At 39.0% G+C, this 24,787-nt stretch overlaps 1 long non-coding RNA gene across 5 annotated transcripts in view; it reads right to left on the bottom strand.

Annotated features, from left to right (window-relative positions):
• Nucleotides 1-24,787, bottom strand: part of LOC127060470 (uncharacterized) — a 95,349-nt gene that overhangs the window by 34,385 nt on the left and 36,177 nt on the right. For all 5 annotated transcript variants that reach the window (XR_007779628.1, XR_007779627.1, XR_007779631.1 and 2 more), the window contains 2 exons: nt 16,930-17,015; nt 16,759-16,835 (listed from right to left, as the gene is read on the bottom strand). This is a non-coding gene — a long non-coding RNA (uncharacterized LOC127060470). The remainder of the gene's footprint in view (nt 1-16,758; nt 16,836-16,929; nt 17,016-24,787) is intronic.

Raw genomic sequence — 24,787 nt, 5'->3', positions numbered from 1 at the left:
TTCTTACAACACCACTGGGAGATGAGTCACCAAACACCTTTAGAAAGACTTTCCTTTTAATGCCTCTGGTGATGTTATGTGCTGAAATGAACAGATTACTGGCACTCATCTCAAAGAAAAGCTAGAAGGTGATCTTAATACTTCATGATTGTTTCTTTAATTAAAAAAAGTTAAAAAAACTCTCAGAAGTTTAGCAGAGTTTAGTAAATCTTGATTCAATTCCACCTTTTGTTAGAATGAAAGGGAATTCCACTGTATAACATTATTTCAAATGAAATCTCAAGGAATAGTGATTGGTGTCAGTTGAAAACCCAACAATATACTTGCTGCAAAACAGCAACTTCAGATTGTTAATACAGAGGGGAAAACATTGAAAATAGAAAAAACTCCAATATTTTCTCACTTTGACAGCTGGGCCTACCAGATAATACTGAAAGATGTCATTATTTGGCCAGAACAGAGCTACACTGCATGCCAGAGCAAACCCTGCTGCAGCAGTGGAAACTTATTTTTCCTCACTTAGAAAGCACTGTTTTAGGGTGGGGCTGGTTTGTGTTGGTAAGCCTCATGCCATTCTTCCTCAGTGGTGGGCACAGCCAGTTCTCAGCAGGTTAAAGTTTATCCTTCCACTTTTAGCTGCCCGGCAGCAGACTGCTGGAAGCAGGCTTTTTCAGGAACAATTTCAGAAGCTTTTTCAGGAGCAATTTCTCTGCTTCCATGCTGGTCCCTACTCCTCCCAGGGCACCCCAGCTCCAGGCCTGCAGGGCAGCCTCATGTCTTGCAGGCAGCAGAGAGAAGGGCAGAGCACTTATCCCAGTGTTATTTCTACCAGAGGCAGGTGTAGCATTGTCCTGATTTCAGCTAGGATATGGTGGGCTCCTCTCAGGAACTGTTACAGAGCTGTGTTTTGGATTCAGAATGAGAATGATGTTGATAACACGCTGCTGTTTTGGTTTTTTGCTAAGCCATGTTTATCTTAGTCAAGGACTTTTTTCCTTGTCTTTTGCTCTGCCAGTGAGGAGGTACACAAAAGAAACTGGGAGGAATTATCAGGGAATGCGGTGGATCTGGGTTTGGGAAAGGGATTCTGACATCAGTCAGTGCTTGATGAGCAAGTGCATTGTACACTACTTGATTTTCTCTTTTTTATTACAATTATTATTATTGTTATTATTTACCATTATTATTTTGAATTTATTTTCATTTATTAAACTCTTGTCTCAACATACATGTTTGGCTTTGAGTGTCCTCCCCATTCCACCAGGGTGGGGGGAAAGAGGGAGGTTGGCTGAGCTCAAGCATGTGTGGCACAAGGCTGAAAAGACAAATGTACTGTTGAGCTACAAATGAATAGATCCTAGTTTTAGTCTCACCCAGAACATCTCACTTCCTAGCTGAGTGCTGGCAATTTGAACTCAAAAGTTTCAGTGCTTGTCATTAGGAGTCACATATTCACACAGCTTTTCATTGATTTACTGTAGCCATGATCTTTTCTGAAAAATCCTTTCCTTAGGATTTTTTCTCCTCAGAAGCTGAGAGGCCTCAGGAACAAAATGTAAACAATGATTATCTGCTGCTGTGGAATGCAACAGGTGGATCTGGGATTGGTCTCATCTGGTTGTTTCTAATTAATGGCCAAAGTCTAGCTGTCTCACACAGTTTTGGTCAGTCTGAGCCTTTGTTATTGATTATTTTTCTATTCTTAGCTAAGCCTTCTGATTAAATCCTTTCTTCTATTCTTTTAGTATAGTTTTAATATAATATAGATCATAAAATAATAAACCAAGCCTTCTGAAACATGGAGTCAACATTCTTGTCTCTTCCCTCATCCATGGACCCCTGTGAACACCGTCACACTTTACTTGTTTGCAGGGACTATTCAACTCAAAATACATCTCAAGTCCCTATCCCCCCCTAAAGAAACACCAAACGGTTACAATACATAAGATACTGAAATATTTAATGTATAGAAAGTCTAATTATATAGAGCCTTACAGTCTCTATATAATTAGAGCAAACATGTAAAAATGAACCCTGGCAGTTCCTAAAGTATTCAAGTTTTTTATACATCATAGATATGGATATATGTATGCAACATCAATTTAGAAATTCTCTTAATGTGAGGGCTATTGATTATATATTTGTATAACCATAGGTATGCTCATAATAAAGTCATATTTCAACTGTTATTTTGGGTAACATACAGTGAGAACACACATCAGTTGTTTGTTGATTTAATATGAGTAAAACAGTAAGAAAACAAAGTATACAAGTAATCTGTAACTGATTTTTTTTTTAACCTCAGAACTTGTATGTCAAAATACTCATATCATTGATACACACCCTTGTATTCTGTGGCAAAGATTTAATTGTTTTTATGTGATTAATGTGTGGGATATTGGATTTTTTGAAAAAAAGTCTTTGAAGATAAGATTTTAAAAAGTAGCCTGTGAGAATTCAGTAATTTTCTTTAATTGAAATCAGAATTGATTTCTTCTTTTCATTAGCTTTAAAATAAATTCCAGAAATTATTAAATAAAATATCTCCAGAAACTTCTTTTCATACAAACACCTCTGATTTTACTTGCATACATTTAGAGGAAGAGAGGAATGCTATACTCTCATGAAAAGGACATTGATTAGCAAGCATGAATTAAGTCTGAAGGTTTCAGCAGTTTATAAAACAGTAAATGAAATATTAATATGGAAAATGTTTCCATAGACCATTTGCAAACACTCTTCAGATTTTTTTGAGAGATGATCTTACTCTAATAAAGCATGCCTATGGCAAGAGGCAAACAATTAGCACTACTTATATAGACTCTTTTTTTCAATGTTTTTCAGTGTTGTGTTACTGTGTGTTTGACACACTGGTCTCTGTGATTTATCTTTATGATTTATAAAAGGTTTCAAAGATAACTCCACTGTGTTATTTAATGAAATATTTTCCACTTTCAGTTAGAAACAGTAAATTATAGATACCTATTGCTTTTTTTTTCCTTAAGGAATGCCAATTTGTCCCTGGTGCAGCCAGCAGTGCCTGCCAGCTCCCTGCTCAGCAGAGGAAAAGCCAGAAGGCTGGGATGGATGTGCTGGTAATGCAACACGTGGACTGTTTGTTTGAAGAACTCAAACGAAAGCAGGCAGTGTGATCAAGATAAAGCTTTTAATGATGTTTGCCTTGTTATAGTTATGAATACTCTCTATTGATTCTCCTCCTCATTTACCCAAATTGCTAAGTTGTTTTCAACTTCTTCCTACAATAACATGAATGAAGCTGACTGGTGGCTGGCTAGAAATCTTTGCTACTCAATCTTCCTTCATTAACAGCTGTCATAAACAGTGGTCAGGCACAGAAGAGGTGCCTAAAATTTATACCATACATAGAAAGTAAAGGAATGACTAAATGATTTAGAAAAGACTAGTTTATTTTAGAGTTTAATTGGTGCAAAACCTAATGACAGCAGAACAGGGTTTTGAGGTAATTTTAACAACAAATTGGAGTGCAGAATTGTTCTACTGTGCCAGCCTGAGTTCCTGCCATGTTGTTTTCTAAATATTGCTGTTGTCTCATTTCTTCAGCACAGATATTCCTAGAGAGCATATGAGGAAGAATATACAGGAATTCCAGCTTTCTTCCATTTACATTTTTCTTATTGACTTGGAAAAATAATCACAAAAATTTTCCGCTATGCAAAAAATTCTGAGGCGGTATGTAATGGAGATGTTGGACTAGTGGTCACTGAGTAATTTAAATAACTTGTTGACTGGTAAGCAGACAAAAAGTAGGTGTACTGAGGCCAACAAGAAGCCATGACTTTCCAATTACACACCACTGGCTACATTTTCATCTGGTGTACAAAAACAGCAGCTGTTTTCTTGCAGCCTTTCGTGTGCCTACATGATTGACTTTCTCATTAGTATTGATCATTAACATCTCTAGCCAAATTTAGTTCTGTCGAGGCCATGAGGATGAGTGGACTCTTGCTGCTCAGCTTGTTAACAGCTTGCATCAGTTAACTCTATCAAACACACTTCAAGTTTTAGAAACTTCACCTTTCTGAAGTTGGGAAAGAATTGGTGTCGTACCAGGAAATACCAGAGAAAGCTCAGCTCATAATGAAAAAACGTGATCTGGAGCACATTTCTGGTGAATGATATGCACAGACCTAAGGATAAAGGAAAATCAAAATACATACAAGGCCAGCATCTTCTTTTCTCCTTCCCTCTCCCTCGATGGCACTCCTACAATTGCTCTTATTCCATTAGATGCGTTCTGGATGAAAAAACTTTTTAAAGAGCCATAAGAATGATAAAGAATTAGAAAACATTTGCATAATATAAAGCCTAAGAAGCTCAGTTCATTTAACTTATTTGAAGAATGGAAGAAGGTACAGGAATATAGTGTATAAATTCCTGTAACAGTCAGATTAGAAGACACAGCTCTTCAATCTATTCCAGAAATATGCAACAGTCTCTAATAGAAATAGTAATAATATTAAATAAACCTAGCTTAGAAGGGAGATGCAATTTTAAAAGTGCATGTAGTTTAGCAGAGTGACCAATTTTTCAGCTTTAGAATAGATACCGATTTCTCACAATCTTACAACACAAATCAGCCTATTTATAAAATGTATTTCTCTATTTTAACTACAGCTATTGAAATCATTTAGTGAAGTGACAGATTTCCCAAATTTTATATTGCAGGTCTGACCACAAAAATCCCTTATAATCTTAATGTTAGTATGTTTTCTGCTGTTACTTCCAGAATTACTGACACCAGATAAGTGCAAGTGTATGTGGTCCCAATTGCAAAGGATTTTCTTTTTAAAAATTACTCCCATCAGCAGCCTCTTTGTTAGCACTCCTGCATGGAGATGAGTTTGATCTTACTGAAGTACTTCTTATTGAATGCTGTTAAAAATTGTCAGCTCTTATATGAAACAAAACACTTTAAATGATAATGTGTGCACTTTAAAATATATAGCATTCATGTTTTCACAAGTTCTTTTGTACCAGAATATTAATAAACCCCATGTACAGAGAGAGAGAGGGAAAACAGAAAAGTTATGGAAACAATGCTAGCAGGAATGAATACATTCACTCCACTCCTGCAACAGTTTCAGTCCCTGCCTTGGAAAACCAGATGTTGCTTGTTTGCCTTCTAGTGGCTTGAGTTTAGAATAGCTTCAGCCAAGAATAGGCTTTGCAAAAGAGTTAAGTGAAACTGAGAAGTTATTAGCTCACAATCACTATTATTATAGCAAGCTCTGAAATGTCAATATGCTTCTGGTGGGAAACATCTGTGAAATGCCACATATTCTATTAAGAATGTGTAAGAGATCAGTGGTACATGTGTACAAAGCAACTCCAGAGAATCCTGATTTTGCAAGGAAAAATGTTTTCCAAGTAGATATGGCTTCTCTGATAATGGCTTCTTTTTACTCAAGTAACTACATCAATAATTTTGGAATTCTTTGACACAGCTATGTCTCTGAAACAGTGGTCTCTGTGGAGCTGCTCTACTTAGTGTGGGATGGGTCTCCCCTAGCACAACTGGGCCTCCTGAATATAGCAAAAAAGGCAGAGTGTGCTTTACACATCAGAACATAATTTGCAATGACCTTCACGCACTCCTGTCATTCCGTCATGGAATATTTGTGACCAAGGCTATAGGCAAGGACTCTCATCTAACTTGGTGCAATATAAAGAGGCTACAACAGACAATCCTGCTCCTGATGCTTCTGAGCATGTAAATACATGTGCCTCTCTTTCCTCTAATGAAGCTGCATTGATTTACATTCCTGCCAAGAGTACAGCAACATGTGAAGCAATGATATGTGAATTTACATCTGAACTAACCTTTTATGATGCAATATTTTAACATGTACAAAACTGTTCCTCTTAGTGAGTGGAAACTGCTCTATTAGTGTGAATGTATTTTTTTCTGAAATATATTTTTAGTTTGTAGTAAATTTTTACTCCTTAACCATCTAAACTATGTTTAAATTTACAGGATGAGCTTTCATATTAATAATATACTCTGTTCCTTGTTGAGAGGCATAAACTCATTCAGAGATGACCCTTGTCTGCTTGGATATCAAGGCTGCTGTCAAATTTTGCTGGTCTTTTTCCTCTCCACTCTGGAAGACTAATAACTATCTCTGTGCTAGCTGGACTAAATTAGTCTGCACTACTCTGATCCATTCTGCTGAGCACTGAAGGCTTACCAGAAATCTCTGTTGCTTATATGCTGTTCTGCTAAATTTAAGTGGGTCAGAAACTATCACCATGCTGTCACAAAAGCTATTTTTAAACTTAATACAGCTCAGAGCTGGATTAATGAGTGCACATCCCTCTCTCTGTGCACAAGCTCAGTATGGTCCAGCAGGAAATTGTGCCCTTGGTAAGCACACGTGAGGAGCATCTTTCTGTGTCAGTGCTCGTGGCCACCTGTTCAGATGGCCTAGTGCCCTCTTGCAATGTGGTCAGACAGCTGACTTTGGGTGTTCATAAAAGCAAGGACAGGTTTAGAGCCATACAAGGAATACCACTGCAAATGCCAGCTCTTCAACAAGGCTGCCTGTGGCAACACACATAGCAAATGCCCATTTCTTGTTTGTTTCTTGTATGTGTCAGAGTGGTCAAGAATATCAAATTTCTGGCACATAATTCTGGCTGCCAAAAATATATACATTCTGCATTGAGAGAAGATGGGAGAAGAACACAGAGTTGGATTCCTCCTATATCAATTTGTATTAATAATCAGGTAGTCTAATTTCACAGATCACAAGAGTACTTTTTTATTTTCAATATGGAAAAACTTTCCAAACTCATATAAGCTTTTTTACATGAGCTAAAACCCCATGTATTCATTTTCTACACAGAAGCATTCCACAGCTGCACTAAGACAGCAACTCTCAAGTGATCAGTAGCTGTCTCTATGTGAGATGTGGCTGCAGCACTATGCAAGAGGGACACAGGAATACTTCTAGCTGTTAACAAGACTGTGTAAGGATGTTCAATCACTCAATGTATTTTACTTATGTCAGGTTATGAATGAGCCACTATTCCATTAGACACCTATATAAGAATATCTAAATATTATTCAGTGTACTCTTTGTTTTATTCTTGAAAAGTACCTGGTAGCAAATTTACTGTGAAAGGCACAGAAAAGCTTTAACTTCTAATTCCATTTGCACCTCAGATAACTCTGAAAAAGAAACATTTTTCAGCATGTCCAGAAACCCAAATAAGTTTGGATAGTAAAGGTCAGAAAAAAAATTAAACTGCAGAGGAGGAAAAGCGACTCTTTAAATTTGTCTTCAAAAAGTAAGTCTTGCCTATTTTCTAGTGATTCCTTATGACCTACTAACTTATAGGTGTAACTGATAACCTCTATAGTAATTTCCAAACATGGATCCAGATATCTTTCTGGCTTCTGGCTAGATATCAGACTAGTGAAAAATCAAGTTTCTTGGAAAAGCTGCCGTCTTAATGCAATAAGCCCAAGATTTTAATGTAGGAAAAGGTAAGTAAATGAAGCAAATGACAAGTTAAGATGGCATAAGCCACCTTAAAAATTATTACGAAATTGAAAATAACAGTTTGACTCAGCTGCATCAATGATTGGATTGTAATTTCATATTAGTTTACATGTTAAGTTCAAGTAGCAACATTAATATAGTACAATTTTTTCATTGTTTCCATGTGGAAGTGTTCTGTTCAAAAATGGAACCACTTGTTTATAGTTAATTAGTAAAATTAATAAAATATAAGCTTTCCCTTGGTGTAATTCCAAGTTACATTATTTTATGTACATAGACATTGTCAAATCAAAATCTCAAAATACCTCGGAATGGAGTCTCTGTACTCATAAATGAATTAATATGAAGAGAAATATCTCAACCATACAATAACTCAAATGTTTCAGGTTGTCTTCTACAAATCCTATTCTTAGTTTGCATATGTCTGGTGCTTTTTCAGACTCTCTTGGCCTGCCCTCTGCTCACTGGAGCCATATATGTGTCCATAGCTGAACTCATGGGGAGGGCAAGGCCATTTCCTTACTAAGCCCAGAATACCATGACAGCAATGAAATAGAGTGAACCAGTCATTCACCACATATGAACAACAGACTCTGGAGGTATTCAGATACTCAACAATAAGGGTATTTTCTTATTTTGGAAATTTATTCACAGATACATCACAAGGAAAGGCACTGAAAATCTGGCATTGTCACATAGCATTACCAAAAGGCCTTTACATCCTAGAATAAGACTGTTTTGTCAAAAGCATACTTACTCTTGTGTGAGTGTTCTAGAAATATCAGAGAAAGTAATGGGACATGAAAAGTCTGCAAATGGTCTCCCTGGGCTGCTCATTAGACCTCTACAGTGACCTGAGAGATGACTCCATTGTAATAAGCTTAAGCTGAATCTAGTACATGCCTGCATCTAAAAATCACTAAGTACTTTGAGGAAAGACTGATTTGATGTAAGTGATATTTTGTTTAAATAACAAGGCTAGTGTCTGTGTGCACAGCCTCTCTGTAAACATGGTTTTAGTGCTAAACTGGGCAAGAACATCCCTCCAGTTCCACTTCCATCCTGATCAGAGAGAGGAACATTAAGGTTTTATGATCAGAAGCATTTTCTGGCAGACAGAAAGATCACAGTAAGAATCTTTAACAAAGGGGGTTACAGTTCTGTAGTGATTGTGAAGAAGGGACTATCTAATACATGACCATCAAATTCATGGGAAACTATCATGCTTTAGAGAGAATAAATAGGCCAGTATATTAAGAGGCAACTGGGATCAATGAGCTACCACTGACTACCAGCTGGTAAATCTCCCATCCAGTGAGCTGGCCAGCAAGGGTCTTTTCTAATGTGTGTTAAGATAATCAGTACTTTTTGAGATTCATGAACCTTCTCAACTTGGCTTACACCCAGAGGCCAAGTCATAATGTTGAAGGCTGCTTCACATAATGAAGAAGGCTGCTTTTGGCTTTCCAGTAGATATTTTGTACCAAGTTATGTGCTGTTGGCTGTAAAGCAAGATGTATTGGAGGATAAACTAAAGACAAGGCAAACTCTGAACACTGGAACTAACAAAATATTCATGACACTAATAAATTTTATCTGATCTGACAGGGTATCCAGGGAATCGGGAAGGCTAGAAGACAAATATGTTCAAAATGCCACAGGCCCCACTGTTAAAAAAGAGAAGCTGGAATGGATCTCAGACATCTTTTGTTCTGGATCAAAAAGCAAAGCGTTTCTTATTCTCAGTTTTTACAGTCCTATCTATCACTGGCTGATAGCATCTTTGGGATAGATACACTGTGAGTCAGTGCATCTTTTAACTCCTTCTCATGGTTTGACAAGAAATGCCCGCTGAGTTTTGCCAATAAACCAGAAATTACATCAAATCCCTGGTTTCTTCTCACAAAAACTAATCCCTGTCCCAGCTCTCCCCTAGTGCACAAACAAGGACAAAAGGAGTCCTTGGAACACGATCAAGAAACATAACATTATAGGAACCAATTTTTAACATAGTTTTAAAAGTAAGATTTACCACTACTTCTCCCCAAATCATAATCAAGTTTCCTAAAAGGTACTGAGAAATACTAGTGGCAGGCTAACCTGAAGCTTTACAGTTGTTCTTAAGAGCTCTGGTCCTGAAGAGCTCCCAAAAAATGTTTCAGAACTGGAAAAAAATGTAGGAGAAAATTTGTATTCAGATTTGATACCACTCTTAAAGCAATGTTTTTTAAAAAATTGTGAACAAATCTCTGTTGTTTTTTTAATGAGTTCCCAGTGAATAAGGAGGATGACCACTACAATTTCCCACCTGTAGACAAGACTGATGCTTTTCTATGCAAGTATAACATAAAATCGTCATTCTCCTGTATCAATGCTCCTGATTTCTTTATGATTCTTTTTATCTTTTTTGTTTGTGATTTTGATTTTTGGTTGTTTTGTTGGTTTTGGTTTTTTTTTTTTTTCAACTAGAAAACTCCTTAACAGAAGAGTAGGAGAGATTAGTACAGGTCAGAGAGCTACAACTTTTGGAAAAACTTGAAGGGAAAAGCCATTCACTCTTGGGATATATTTGCACTGTCACAGTGATTTTTCAATTCAAGTTTGGAAGAAAAAGAAAGGCCAGATTTCACGGTCCAGAAAGAATTGAAAAACTTGAAACAAGGGAGGAGAATCTTGAAATCAGTTTCTCTTCTTTGGATTCCAGAAAAAGATTGAAAGCAAGTTGCTGTCCATGTAACTCCACCCAAATACTGGGAATATATTTCTTACTTGACTGTGGACTGCCATCTGATGGTTGTAGTTAATAATGCTGAAGGACAGGCTGAAATTTTTTCTTAAAAAACCAAACAAGCCTAGCTTAAAGAAAACCCAAGAAGATCCTCATATAACACTTCTGGATGGATTTCATTTGACTGGTGATTTATAGTTGATTAAAATTTTTACAGTATTTCAAATTTACCATAGCGTCCCTCTGAGAGGTTTTTCATTGCAGTGAAGAACGTCTAGGAAATTCCAGTGTTCTACAGAACAGCTGTGCCTTTAAGTTGAATTTTCCAGGATTCATGTAACTCAGACATGTCTGGCTGGCTGAGAATTTTTCTGGAATGGAACACAATCACCTCTTGCAAACAGGCTTTAATGACCTTCCTCTGGAATATCAAAAAAAGGTCTCTCACAATGGGCAGAGCCCAGTTAATGGTGGCAGACCTGCTAATATAGATTAGGGCTCTTTGAGAAGTAGACAAGTGTCTTCTTCAAAAGATGAAGTGTAAAGTTGTTCAGTGCATAAAAAGCTGATACAAGCTGTTGATGACCTTGCTGGTTACTGCTAAAATCTAATGCTCTTTTTTTAAGAGCTTAGTTGAGAATCTTGAAGAAACACCAATGCCAATTTCTTCATGCTTCAGGGCACAGTGCAAACCAGACTGAAAACTAGCAAGAACATATTTTTTCATTCAACTGCATCCCCAGCATTGTCAGTGCTTGCTATATGTTGGAAGGCATTTTCACTATCAATGGACTCAAAAAATTCCCCTTTCTCTAGGTGTCAGCTGGCAATATTTATTCTAAGCGAAGCATTGAAGAAATCTCTTGCCACAATGTAATCTCTGAATTTAGGGAGAAAATAAGTATTCTAGGACTAAACACTTTTTGGGTTGAATACCATAAAATCTCTTAATTTAAAATAAAACATACCAAAATAGATATCATGATGGGTATCTGGGTGTACTTCATGAAGGGGAATTTTTCAGGCTGAGGGAAAAAAAAGAGCCCAGGAGTCTTAAAAATATGGAAAGAGACTGTTCAGATAATCAACATTCAAGTTAAAAAAGTTATTAAGAGATAGTTTATTGAAAAATATTTTATTGCAATTCTTTTAAATTTTAATTGTTCAAATAAAATGTAGGGGCTGGATGGTTTATAACAGCATGTGAGACCATTGCAGTCTCACTTAAGCAAAGTTTTGGCACTACATACTCAAGCTAAGTGCCATATTTCCCCATACACTGACTGAAAAAGGACAAAATTGATGCAGTAGCTGCAAAAGGTCAAGGCATAAACAATCACTGCTTAAATCCTTAAAACAGCCTTCTATGCAATGGATTAATTTTAATTTCTATGTTAATAAATTTGAAGGTCACATACATTTGGATGAGTAATGCTCTCTAAAAGAAATATTCACTGTTCTGACCACCAGAAGGCCTCCTTACACTGGGAAAGATGCTGTAGCAAAGTCATTGAGCTTCCCTCTCCTCAGGTTGCAATCATTTGCTTACAGAAAAAGGAAAAATTATATATTTTTAATTTTTTTTCTTTCTAACCACTTCCAATTTGGGTTTTAGATTTATAATGCTTTATTAAGGACAATGTTTAAGAAATATTTCTAGTATTACATTTGTTTTCTCATAGTCCTGTCCTGTCCACAGAACTTTTATTATTCTTTTTTTTTTGTTTGTATGCTCAGTGCCAGAATTTTTCTACACAAACCCATCTCTTTTTAACTTCTAGTCTTTGCTAACTGATGAGTCACTTGTGCCATATTTAAGATAGAAAAAGGCTGAGAGTCCTCTCATATTGTGGTGTCTTTTCTAACATAAATGAGTTCAAAATTTCAGATAATTCACTGCAGCAGTATATTGGAGATTATTTGTAACTTATTTTCTCCTCGTCAGATTAGTTAATGCTGAATTTAGAGTGAAATGCTCTTTTCTTTTTTGGTGTTTTGTTTTCCTACTTCTGTGGAATAGGGTTTTAAATGGAAAAGGTGGTAAGGGTTAGCATTTGTGTCCTGCACAGTTCATCGGACAAAAAAGTCAGCTTTGCAGAACTAGGGAACTGTTACCAATGACATAGAAAGAAAATTTGAAAAGCATACACTGGTTTGGATTGTCCTCATTTTCAGGTTCTCTAAACCAAGACTCATTTTTGATACTTTAAAAGAAAGGTGTTTGAAACTGGTGAATGCTATAAAACTTGAACCTGTATTACTCTACTTCTTTTAGACCCACTGTAGTGTAAAAGTAATTGACTTAAGATTTGGAGGAGAGAGTGGCAATATTTAACATTTTCAAGGATGCTCTCATCTGATTTACTTGTACTGGAAAAAAAGGACAGATAAGTGAGAGTTTATTATATTCCATGGTATTTGTTTCATTAAAATGCTGTATTATGATAGGAGATACAAGATATAGAAATAGAATCAGACAATCAACTAGGTTGGAAAACCTGCTGAGATCATCGAGCCCAACCTTGTCAACTAGACCATGGCATTGATGCCATGTCCACTCTTTCTTTAACACCTCCAGGGACAGTGACTCCATCACCTCCCTGGGCAGCCCATTCCAATGACCAATGACTCTGTCTGGGAAGAACTTTTTCCTCATGTTCAAAATAAACCTCCCCTGGTGCAGTTTAAGATTGTGTCCTTTCATCCTGCCCCTGGTTGTCTGGGAAAAGACACCAACCCCCCTGGCTACAACCTCCTTTTGGGGAGTTGTAGAGAGCAGTAAGGTGTCTCCCAAGCCTCCTCTCCTCCAGGCTAAACCACCCCAGCTCCCTCAACACCTCCTCATAGGTCTTGTGTTCCACACCCTTCACCAGCCTTATTGTTCTTCTCTGGACATGCTCCAGCATCTCAACATCCTTCCTCAACTCAGGGGCCCAGAACTGGTCACAGCACTCAAGGTGTGGCCTCACCAGTGCCAAGTACAGGGGATAAACCACTTTCCTGATCCTGCTGGCCACGCTATTCCTGATACAGGCCAGAATGCTACTGGCTTTCTGGGCCATGTGGGCGCACTGCTAGGTCATGTCCAGCTGCTCTCAGTCAGCACTCCCAGGTCACTTTCTGCCTGGCTGCTGTCCAGCCACTCTGTCCCCAGCCTGTAGTGCTGCACAACATAGGCTATTGTGGCAGTAGGTTACAATATTAGTTATTTTTCCTTCCTATGACTTGTTTCCAAACAAAATAAAAAAACCTATTAGCTCAATCTTTGGCTTATTAGGATTGCTGAAAATAATTCTAGTGTCAGCAATAGATGCCCAGAGTTTTCAGAGGAATTGCATGCCTTCTGCAAGAGAGCATCTGAGGAGAAGCACAGAGGACTTCCTTCCACTTTAGCCAGAAAGTCAGCCTCATTGGGGACCCAAATTAAATGCCTCTATGCAAATGCACATAGCGTGGGGAGTAAACATGAGCACTTAGGGGCGTGCCCACACCTACAGGACTATGATCATATTGGCACCATGTAGATGTGGCCCTTTTGACTGGATTATTGGAAGAGAAGGGTACAGACATTTTAGGAAGAACAGGCAGGGGAGACAAGGAGAGGATGTTGCCTCTATGTCAGTGGAACTCTGGAGCGAATGAAGCTCCCTCTGCCTGATGGTGGATGAGAAGCTGATTGAGAGCTTATGGGTCAGGATTAAAGAGAGGGCAGGCAAAGATGACATTATACTGAGGGTCTGCTACAGGCTGACTGACCAAGAAGACCGAGCAGGTGAGGCCCTCTCTAAGCAGACAGAAGCAGCCACACATTCACAAGCCCTGGTCCTCATGGGGCACTTCAACCATCCCCATATTAGTTGGAGGGACTGCACAGCAGGTCATGGGTAACCCAGAAGATTCTTGGAAGGTACTGATAAGAACTTCCTTCTCCAAGTGATAGAGGAGCCAATGATGTGAGGTACTGTGCTGGACTTTTTCCCACCAACGAGGAGGGGCTGGTGGGGAATGTAAAATTTAAGAACATCCTGGGCTGCAGTGACCATGCAATGGTGGAGTCCAAGCTCCTTAGGGGACAAGGAGGGTGCACAGAAAGCTCACTGTCCTGGACTTCAGGAGATCAGACTTTGGCCTCTTCAGGGCCCTGCTTGGGAGAGTGCCATGGGATAAAACCCTGTAGCGAAGAGGGGCCCAAGAAAGCTGGTTAATATTCGAGGATCATCTCCAAACTCAGGAGCTATGCCACACTGCCCAAGTCACATAACACAAAGTCAGGGACTGGTAGAATGAACACCTGCCTGCTGTAGAAGATCAGGTTTGAGAACATCCTGGAAGTCGCACAAGTCCATGGGACCTGATGAGATGCATCCACAGGTCCTGAGGGAACTGGCAGAGGAGGTGGTGAAGCCATTATCCACCGTGTTTGAGACATCATGGCTCATGTGCACGGAAGCTTTCACTGACTGAAAAAGGGGAAATATAATGCAAATTTTTAAAAAGGGAAATAATAATAACTACAGACAGGTCAAACTCATCTTTGTACCCAGCAAGACCATGGAGCAGATCCTCCTGGAAACTATGCCAAGGTACATGGAAAATAAGGAGGTGATTGATGACAGCCAACGTGACTTTACTAAATGCAAATTGTGTTTGCCCAATTTGGTGACTTTCTGTGACTGGGTAACAGTGGTGGTGGGTGAGGAAAGAGCAACTGATCTAAGAGCAACTAATCTGTCTGGACCTGTGTGAAGCATTTGATGTCCTGCTTGACATTCTTCTCTCTAAACTGGAGAGACATGGATTTTCTGGATGGACCACTCAGTGGATAAAGATTTTGCTGGATGGTCATGCTCACAGGTTTTCAGTCAACCACTCTGCATCCAAGTGAGGATCCTCAGGCAAATGGGGTTCCTCAGGGGTTGGTATTGGGACTGGCACTGCTTAGCATCTCTGCTGGGGCCATGGAGAGTGGAATCAAGTCCACCCTCAGCAAGTTTTCAGATGACAACAGGCTGTATGATGTGGTCAACATGCAGAAAAGAAAGGATGCTATCCAGAGGGACCTGGACAGACTTGAGAGATAGGGCTGTGCAAACTTCATGAAGTTTTCCATGGCCAAATGCCAGGCCCTGCATGTGGGTTGGGGAAATCCCAAGCACAAGAACAGGCTGGGTGACAAACTGGATGAGAGCAGCCCTGCAGAGAAGAACTTGGGGATTCTGTTTGATTGAAAAATTTGGACACGACCTGCCTCAGAACTCACAGCCCAGGAAGCCAACCATTTGTTGGGCTGATTCCAAAGCAGCATGGTCAGCAGGGTGAGGAACGGGATTCTGCCCTTCTCCTCTGCTCTTGTGAGACCCCACCTGCATGCAGATCTGAGGACCTCAACATGAGAAAGACATGGATCTGCTGTAGCCAGTCCACAGGAGGGCCACCAAGATGATTAGAGAGCTGGAGCACCTCTTCTATGACAAGAGACTGAGACATCTGTGGTTGTTCAGGCTGAAAAAGAAAAGGCTCTGAGGAGACCTTATAGTACCTTCCAGTACCTAAAAGCAGCCTATGAGAGAACTAGGGAGAGACTTTGGACAAAGGTGTGTAGCAACAGGACAAGTAGTAATGGATTTAAACTGAAAGAGGGTAAGTTTACATTAAGTATTAGGAAGAAATTATTCACCATGAGGATGGTGAGACACTGACACAGGTTTTCCAGAGAAGCTGTAGATGCCCCATTCCTGAAAGTGTTCAAGGCCAAGTTGGATGGGACATTGATCTACCTGGTCTAGTGTAAGTTGATAGCCCCCATGGCAGTAGTATTGTAGCAAGGTGATCTTAAAGGTTCATTCTGACCCAAACCATTCTAGAATTTTGTGATAACTGGGAGTTTTACTTGTTTGCAGCACATTCACTCACACATTATTTTTCTCTCGTTCAAATATTTGAAGTGTACAAAATAAGTTTTTTTTAATGAACAAACACTTGAGAATGTAGGCTGTGAAATTTGAGTTTTAAGGCCCATTGAAGTTAAGCCAGATAACTATGTGAAAGTAATTTACATGAGTTTGATTTTGCTGTTTCAACATAGTCAGTGATAAAAGAACTGCCCAATTCCTTCTCATGTATATGAAAGCAAATAGCACCAGTGATTCAACCAACTGAGTGAATGTGTAAATTAAAATGGTTTTCTCCCACATAGAAATCTACATAAACCAAACATTCCATATTCATTCATCACCTATTTTACAGTGTAAGTACTCCTTAGATATCTCACATGTAAAGGACAACACTAAAATTCAAAGAGCAAAAGAGTGAAAAGCCAATATTTTTCTTTTAGAATACTTCAAATACTAAGCATAGCCTTTATTTTTCCTGAAACTCTTGTGATGAAGCATGATGGATGCATTTTAGATACCAAAGCTTTATTTAACCAAAAGTACGTCCAGTACTTCCACAGCTGGAGGCCATATTTCAAACAATTCTTACCCGAGCTGGATACTTAAAGTGTGGACACCACACTCTACGTATGGTGTGGTGAGCAGGTTCTCGAGCCGATCTGAGCCCTGTGATTCAAGGAAACTCCAAATCAGTGTCAGTGTTAGGCAGGTATTTCCAGCACTCCTGAATTTTTAGGTCTTTGAAAACTTACTCTCTTACCTCACACAGCCTGCTGGTCCCATCTTGCCTCGGTGAGCTCCATCTTCTTCCAGATCTTGCTGGGTTTCAGCTGTCACACTGAAGAGCTAATTTGAGAAGGAAAACTATGATCTGGCTCATCACTCTTGAAAGATTACCAACCCCCTCTCTTCAGTAATTACGAGCTCCATATCCCAGGGAACACATCACAAAGAACAAAATTCCCATCACATCAGCACCAGACATCTCTATTCGCTGGGGACGCATTTTGATGGCAAGAGATGTTTTAAGAGCAGACTATGCAACAGATACTTGTACTACCTGCATGGTATGGGAACAAGTGATCTCACTGGGCTGTATTCAACTTAGTTGTAGGTTGTATTTGTGAACCTAAGTATCTCCTGCAATTTCTCATCATCTCAGTTTCCCTAGGGTAGAATGGGTAGAATTCATTAGCATTTGAAAAGCCATCTAAGATCTTGAGATGGAAGGTGATGCATAAGTGCAGATCAAAGAGAGCTGTGCCCATATACTGATAAAAAGGAGAACACCACAACTCAAGCTATAGCCTTAAGTACACCATTAACTTAACCTCAGTAAAATTTATCCAGATGAGTGGAGGTTGCGAAGGATGCCCAAGGACATGGGTAAGCTCTTGAGGATCTGAAGGGTGTCTTCAAAGTCTCCTCAGGTATCCTCTCACTTTAGTGGGAATTATCAGTCTTCATGACCTGACAGGACTGGTTCGTAGACATACAATATTCTTGTAATTTTATTTAACATCTGTTTAAACAAAGCACTAACACAAAAAGATCCCTGATACAGAAGGAATGGATCAGAAGTCCTTTTATCTGTAAGAAACTTGTTGAAAGGAAGAGTGGCTGATGAAACCACTTTTTTTGAGGTAGTTGATAATTTATGAAATGAGAGATATACTAACATGAGAATGTCACAAACATGCCTAGACTAAATACAGTTATAATAATATAATCTTCTCTTTTAAGCTCTTATGCAAACTGACATATAAGGAAACATTCTTTTAAAAAATCACCAGAAAAATCTGCCTTTCCATTACTCTTTTCAGGCATATAGCCCATGATTTCTTCCCTTGCAAGGGAGAAGACAGGAAGAAAAGGTCAAAATGGTTAACAGAATAAAGTCCTTTTCTGAACTGAGTCTTAAAAAGCTGTTATTTTTAGGTTTCCCACAGCAAATGACAGATCCTTTTTCCTGTGACACTGGACATTGTTTAAAAGGAAATATAGTCAGTTTAGACTATGACTCTGCTCTTCTCAAGTAGTAGCATTTGTCTAAGAACCTCAGGTATTTAAAGGTGTTATTTCATTATTCTTTAAAGTTGTAAGAAAATTGCATCAATGTACCCTCACGCCTTCTTTATCCACAGACTGAATTTATGAAAAGCAGCTGTGATTAAAGTAACTGATTAATGTGGCTTCTAAGGCAATGCTGTGACTTATCCTGAATGTATCCAACCACAATGATTTTAATCTCAATTTTGCCATCAAACACCTTCATTTCTGCATGCAGCAGAATTACCCTAATTACATGGGGCTCCTTTCTTTCTTTTCTTTTTCTCTTTTTTTCAGTTGGTGCAAGACCCCCAAAGTGCTTTGACAGCTATAAATCTGCAAATAGAAATGCTGCAGACTAGCCCTCGGAACTCACAGATATTCTTGTACACAAACCTACCCACAACGACCTTGTCTCCCTGCCTGCCCTCACTCTGCATTTTGCCTTCTGCAGCTGCCTGGGCAGTATACACAGCCCTGGAAATCTGGCCAAACAGAGGCCATTTGAATGGATCTTGTTTGAGAGCAGATGGTCTATAAAATGAGAATGCTTCAGCTCAGATGTTCCAGGATTGCCCATTAATACTTGTCACTGAGAGACAGACAAGATGTTGTTTTTTGCAAAGTAAATCAGAGATTTTCCTTGTGACATCATAAAGTTAAGCTTGGGATGTTTCAAGCAGTGCTAAGGAAAGTGAAAAATGCTCAGATGACTTGGAAACACCCTCCAAGCAGTTGGAGGCACTCTTCCGAAAGGGCAGGAAAGATCCCCAAGCTTCAAGGTCCCTATTCCATGAGCAGTTACTTCTCTTTTCATTTCCCTAGAACTATTGGTCTCCCTTATTTTTCTCCTGCTTGTATCAGTTACAGTTCCATTGAGTCACCCATATCTCCACTGAATATATATACACTTTCCCTGCCCACTTCTCTCTTGTTAATCTCTGCTTCTCACTCTCCTAAATACCTTTTAACCAGTGCTTGCTTTTCTTCTGTATCCTGCATGTATTAATGTTTATATTCTCTCCTGTTTGCTATAATACAATTGTTTCCTGTCTCTAGCTAAAAACTGTACCTTCTTTCCCATTCCCACAACATTTTTTCTGCTAGTGCCACCAGGAAAAGAATTTTCTTTATACATCTCCTGGTAGGTACTGCCTTTGCCTTCTCTTACATGTCCCATTGCCTTTTTGCCTGGATGCTGGCAGCTGGGGAGGTTGCTGATGGCTCTTTGGCAAGCATTTTAGGTGAACTGAAAGTCCCAGATATGTATGTCAGCACATCCCTGACATCAGGACTGAATAAGTAGACAGAATTTTATACACCAGACAACATGTAATGGAGTTACATTTAGGTGCCTGTGTCCAGTATCGTGTTGTTGAAAACTTCTCAGCTGCCATATAATTCCAAGGACCTCTAAACTGTTTGTTCTTTCAGGTGTTCCTGACTGGAAGCTCTGCAGATACAGGCTTCACTATTATTTAAATCTGGTTTCGAGTTCTGAGCAATTCAATATACCTATAAACACAAGCTTCAGATCTCACAAAATATGGAGGCATGCGTGTCTTTCTTTTGAATTGCTCAAGGTGTTTTCAGAATTAATCCACAAAATAAGACTAACCACAATGTGGGAGGTCTGGGTTTAACCTTGTCTTCTGAGGAATTCATGTCAATGTTTCCTGTATTTTAGAAATTAGTCCAAAAACCAGAGGATACACCAGAGATGTTGGCTAGAGACAGAGGAAGGTGATGATATGTGAGACTTAGTGATAGAATTCTGGGAGTTTCAGAAAGAGTCAAGGACATGCACCCTTTCATACTTATATCTGCATACCGAGTAACTTAATGACTACAAAATTCAAGTACCAGTGAGGTTTCCCAGAAATGGGGATTCCAAGTAGTTTTGCTTGTTGTTTGTGCCTCTCTGCAATAATACTTTGATCTACATAGTTTAAATCTACATAGTAAAAAATATATTTAGTGCTAACGAAAGTGCCTTCCAGGGGATGTCTTTGCTTGTCATTCTCCTCAAGTCCAGAAGGTGAGTAAACCTTATAGATATGCTGAAAAATTGATGAGGACTGATGGTTTGCGTACAAGGATCCCCATGCAGTCCTTTGCTCACTATTGTATTTATGCAGTATTTACACAGCATTTACTGTATTCACGGTGTATGAAATGAAAAAATGGTACCTCTGTTTCGGCAGTATTTTATAGTGAGCCAGTTCATCTGTAGCTTTCCCCTCTGCTTTCCCCCTCATTGTTCCAATTTTGGCCTTGTAACACCATTCCCCAGACTGACATTGGTAGGGGCTGGGGTATCTCAATCACAAATTGGTGAAGGACAGAGATTCTGTGCCTGGGTAAACAATCCTTATAACCACTAGTAGGTAATTTTCTTGTGCTTAAAAACCATTCAATTTTGACTTTTAGCCATACCAATAATCATGCAATAGAGAAAATAAACAGATAGTAAAAGAGAGAGGTTGGGATATTTTTTTCATTATATGGCTTTTGTGCTGCATATTTTGTGCCCAGTATGATGACTAAACTTGCAAACACACCAAGGTCAAGTCTGAAATTCAGAATAGAGATGGAGTTGGTTTTGTCAGGATCAATTTGTAGCAACAGCAGTTTTATCAGCAGGGTGTAGCAACTACAGCAGAGGACTGTCAAACTGCCAGCTGAGGCCCTGGGAAGCCTATTATCAGATAGGGTGGTGATTATTACTACTGTCCCATTGTCTTGGCTTGGCTGAAATATTCTCATAGAAATGTGAGAACAGAATTGATAGACACAATATAGAGAATGAAAGGACTTGTCTTTAAGAGTGTACATTTGCAATAGACCCTCAGTCTGCTTCCTCAGCTTACTGAGTAAAAATGACTGAATAGAGTTGGGCAAAAAGGTGAAGGCAATGAAGGAAACCTAGAACCCTTCTTTCAATATTAAAAACTAAAAACTGAGTAGTAAAATCTTGTACGTACTGCCCAGATCCCAAAACAAACAGCAGAAAAGGAATCTTCTATAATGCTGATGAAGTTGAATCAGTTATAATATAGTTGCCAAAGACACTAAGGAGAACTTATAAAAGTGTAAAGAAAAATATCTGAGAGGAAAGTAGAGGGAAAAGTGTGTAAGCCATGGAAATTGAGGGGAAAATGGTGCCCAAAGACATAATAGTCAAAAACCAAAAGATACTAGACAAGAGAGAAAAGGAGATATAGAAATGAAATAACAGAAGGGCTGGTCCAGCAGATAAGGCATAAGTTCTGTATTTACAATGGCTTGCTGTGACCACACACGTGCTGCCCAGAGGAAATTCATTCCAAGGTCCTGCCCAAGGTCACTTTCTTGTGATTGCACAATGGGCAGAAATATTTTGCTCTCTGGTATTCGTTTGGCAAGCAGCTTTCTTCATAGCAGCTTTGAAAATATGGTACAGCAGGAATGTACATACCAGATGCCTTAGGAAGAGTACTGAGCACCGTGTACTTAATGCATCATTCTTTTCCTCTAGGTTTCAGTATTGCATACAATCTAGGGGAAAGAGGAACAGGGGGGGATAGAAAAATTTTACTTTTTTCCTATCTCTCTGTCTATGTTTTCTATACGTCTCCAAATGTCTGAAATATATGTGCCAATCTGCAAATAACATGTCAATAATTGTATGTTGAAGTCACCAATTATCTTATCTTGCATGATGCCACAGATGCAGATGGAAAAGAATCTCAGTGATTAGTATGAATTTTTACTCCATCGATTGTGAAGATTTCCTGGTTCAAATTTTTAACAGAGGCTTCTGAAATAGTCTCTTCCTTCTCTTTATTTTTTTAAGTTTTTTTTTTTTTTGCTTTGAACCACATTATTTGTCATTAACCGAGACTTCATTCAATAAAAGCAAGAAAATTTATTCTCTCTGAGTCCTCACTTGTCTCATGACCATATAATTTTCGAATATTAGACCAAGATTTCAGGTCAATATAAACAAAAAGGGTGAGGCTTAAAGTAGCCTCCGTTCTTCCTTCTCTCTTTCTTCACAATCTATTTCTCTAATTATTTCTAATGGTTTTAGGGTGACCATTTTGTTTTGATTATCTACCCTTTGATGTAACTTGTCTCTATCTCCCTCAGACACTTCCTGTGCTGCAAAGATATATAGCTCTTTCTGGATAGTCAATTTACTGCCATTACAGTAAACACATCAATCTTCCAGTATTAAATCCTGCAGCTAAATTGCAGGTCTTGTCAGAGATTTTGAAATTTTGTTACTGATGCAACAAAAGGGAGGATCAGGCTTTACTTGATGATTTCTCCCTCTTCCTTTCTTTAGTTCAAAGTCCCTGTGTTTGCCAGGTAGGTTAAAGTTCATTGGAAACAATGGAAAAGACTTGCGGTTCCAGCCTTCCCATGCAGCATTTCTCGTATGTGGGCATGGAAGGGCATGTATGCCAGTGTTCTCATTTCTCCTTCTGTTGTAAAGATTAAGAAGCATAAGCAATCTCCTTCTGACTGTTAAATCTGTCTGATTCCCCACCTTGACAGAAGTACTTCCATTGAAATCAGTTGTACTAGTCATACAGAAACAGAGCTATCACAGAAAAGGCAAATTTTTTTGTGTGTGTTTCTCAAATGGTCCATTATTTAAATTCTAAAAGTGAGTTTGGAAAATTCATTTCTAATCAAGTCTGTTTTTCAGTTAGAGGGTTATTTTGCTCTCTTAAAATAATTTATCTGGCTTTGTAACACAATTGAAGGTATAGGGTTTGAAGGAGTATAACTGAGGAAAAGTGCTCCAGGATGTATTAACCATTTTAACCACTCCCTCTGCTCCAAACCAGGACAAAATGTTAGGTAATGAGAGGATCAGAAACTGATAATCACAGAAAAATAAAGAAGGATCATGTGAATTCAACTGTCAGAGTTTTTAAAATTAATTTTAGTTAGACAGCAATGCCAAAAATATGGGCAGAAAGAGGAAGAAAAGCCCGATTTGACCCAGGTAGGCAGAAATGCATCCATACTAGCCCTCAGTGTATATTCAGCTTTTAAACATCAGCTGAGGTCAGAATACTTCCATGATCTTGCACTCAGTTACCCCTCAGGACAGAGATAGTGGAAAAGGACAGAAAAAGACCACACAGAGTGCAGAAGTACCGTGTTCACAATGCAGAAGTTCACGTGTTGAACAGCTGAAAAGAAACCACATCCATTATTTCTCAGGGTACACCATGGGCAAGACCTGGCAAAGTGGCAGATCACAGCTCTTTGTTCCACAGTTGCCATGCTCTGAGTCATACTAGCCTTCATAAACAAGCATATATATGGCAGCAAGCCAAGATCTTCTCTTTTTTTGACTTCTTCCAGTCTAAAAAAGAACTTTTCCATTTGTAAGAAGTAACAAAACCAGCAGTACAGCTTCACCAAAGACAGGCTGGCTTCTGAACTGAGAGAATGAGAGAGAAGATATGGACTTGCTTGAGAGTAGCAAAGCATCTTTCTGAGCAAAGGAGCGACAAGAAGTCTCTTCAGACTTCACCAAAACCCTGGGTATTGATGGCTACAATGTGCCTCTCGAGTGCTTCATTTTAACCCACCCTCACATGTGAAGACTGACCTCTTGATTTAGTGACAAACAATATTGCATAGTAGCATTAAAGCAATGTGATGTCAAGTGTCCCAGCGAATTAAACCCAATGTTTCCAGTTCCCCAGGCAACCTAGAATGTGTGGATATTTCAGCTCTTTCCATACTGCTAAATAAAACAAGGACAAGGAACAAGCTTGAGCACTGGCCTGGTGATCATCTGCACTTTTTAATTGCTACCATGCTTCCAGGCTGTTTTGGTCTATGCCAATTCTTTGGGAAGCAGTGCCTAAGCCTGGCTAGAGGGATAGTCCATGCAGGGATCAATTCCAGTAGGCAGTATTAGACACCATGGCACCAGGTTTTGTTCCCTCCAGCCTCAACAGTCTTCCAACATTATTCTGGTTTTGCATATCCAAAAATTCTTCATGCTTTACCCTAGAGCAAGCAATGTACACAAGCCTGTATGAAAACATAGATCTCATGTATGAAAACATAATTCTGATGAGATCCCAGAAAAATGCCCAGCTTTTTTTCATGTGCTTTGTAGTGAAAAATAAAAAGAAAATCACAGAAAATAGTCATGTTTTAGTCCTAGAAGGGTACCTTTCAAGGTTCATAGGCAGCCAAACATTACATATCATAACTGTGGTTAGGCTGGGCTACCCACTCTGAGGGTCAGAAAATTACTCCTTTCTCATTTAGCAATAGTGATGTAGGGATTGTGTCTCAGTGTTTCTAGAGAGCATTGTGGCAACAAACAGGCTAAACCGCAGCCAAATTTTGACATAAAGAAAACCAGGAGAAAGGGTTCCTTTTCTTTTCCATTATGCCACAGAAACAGCAGCATGATCTTATCTACAAAACACTGAGGAGCTCAAGGGAAGGAAAAATGCAGTGCTGTCTGTCATTGCTCCACAGGCACCTGCAGGGCGTGTATGCAGGTCAGTGCACTGACAGCTCACCAACTCCTGCTTGAACAGATG

This window comes from Serinus canaria, chromosome 1A (assembly GCF_022539315.1).
Source record: "Serinus canaria isolate serCan28SL12 chromosome 1A, serCan2020, whole genome shotgun sequence".
NCBI lineage: Eukaryota > Metazoa > Chordata > Aves > Passeriformes > Fringillidae > Serinus > Serinus canaria.
This window is presented reverse-complemented; position numbering and strand designations above follow the sequence as displayed.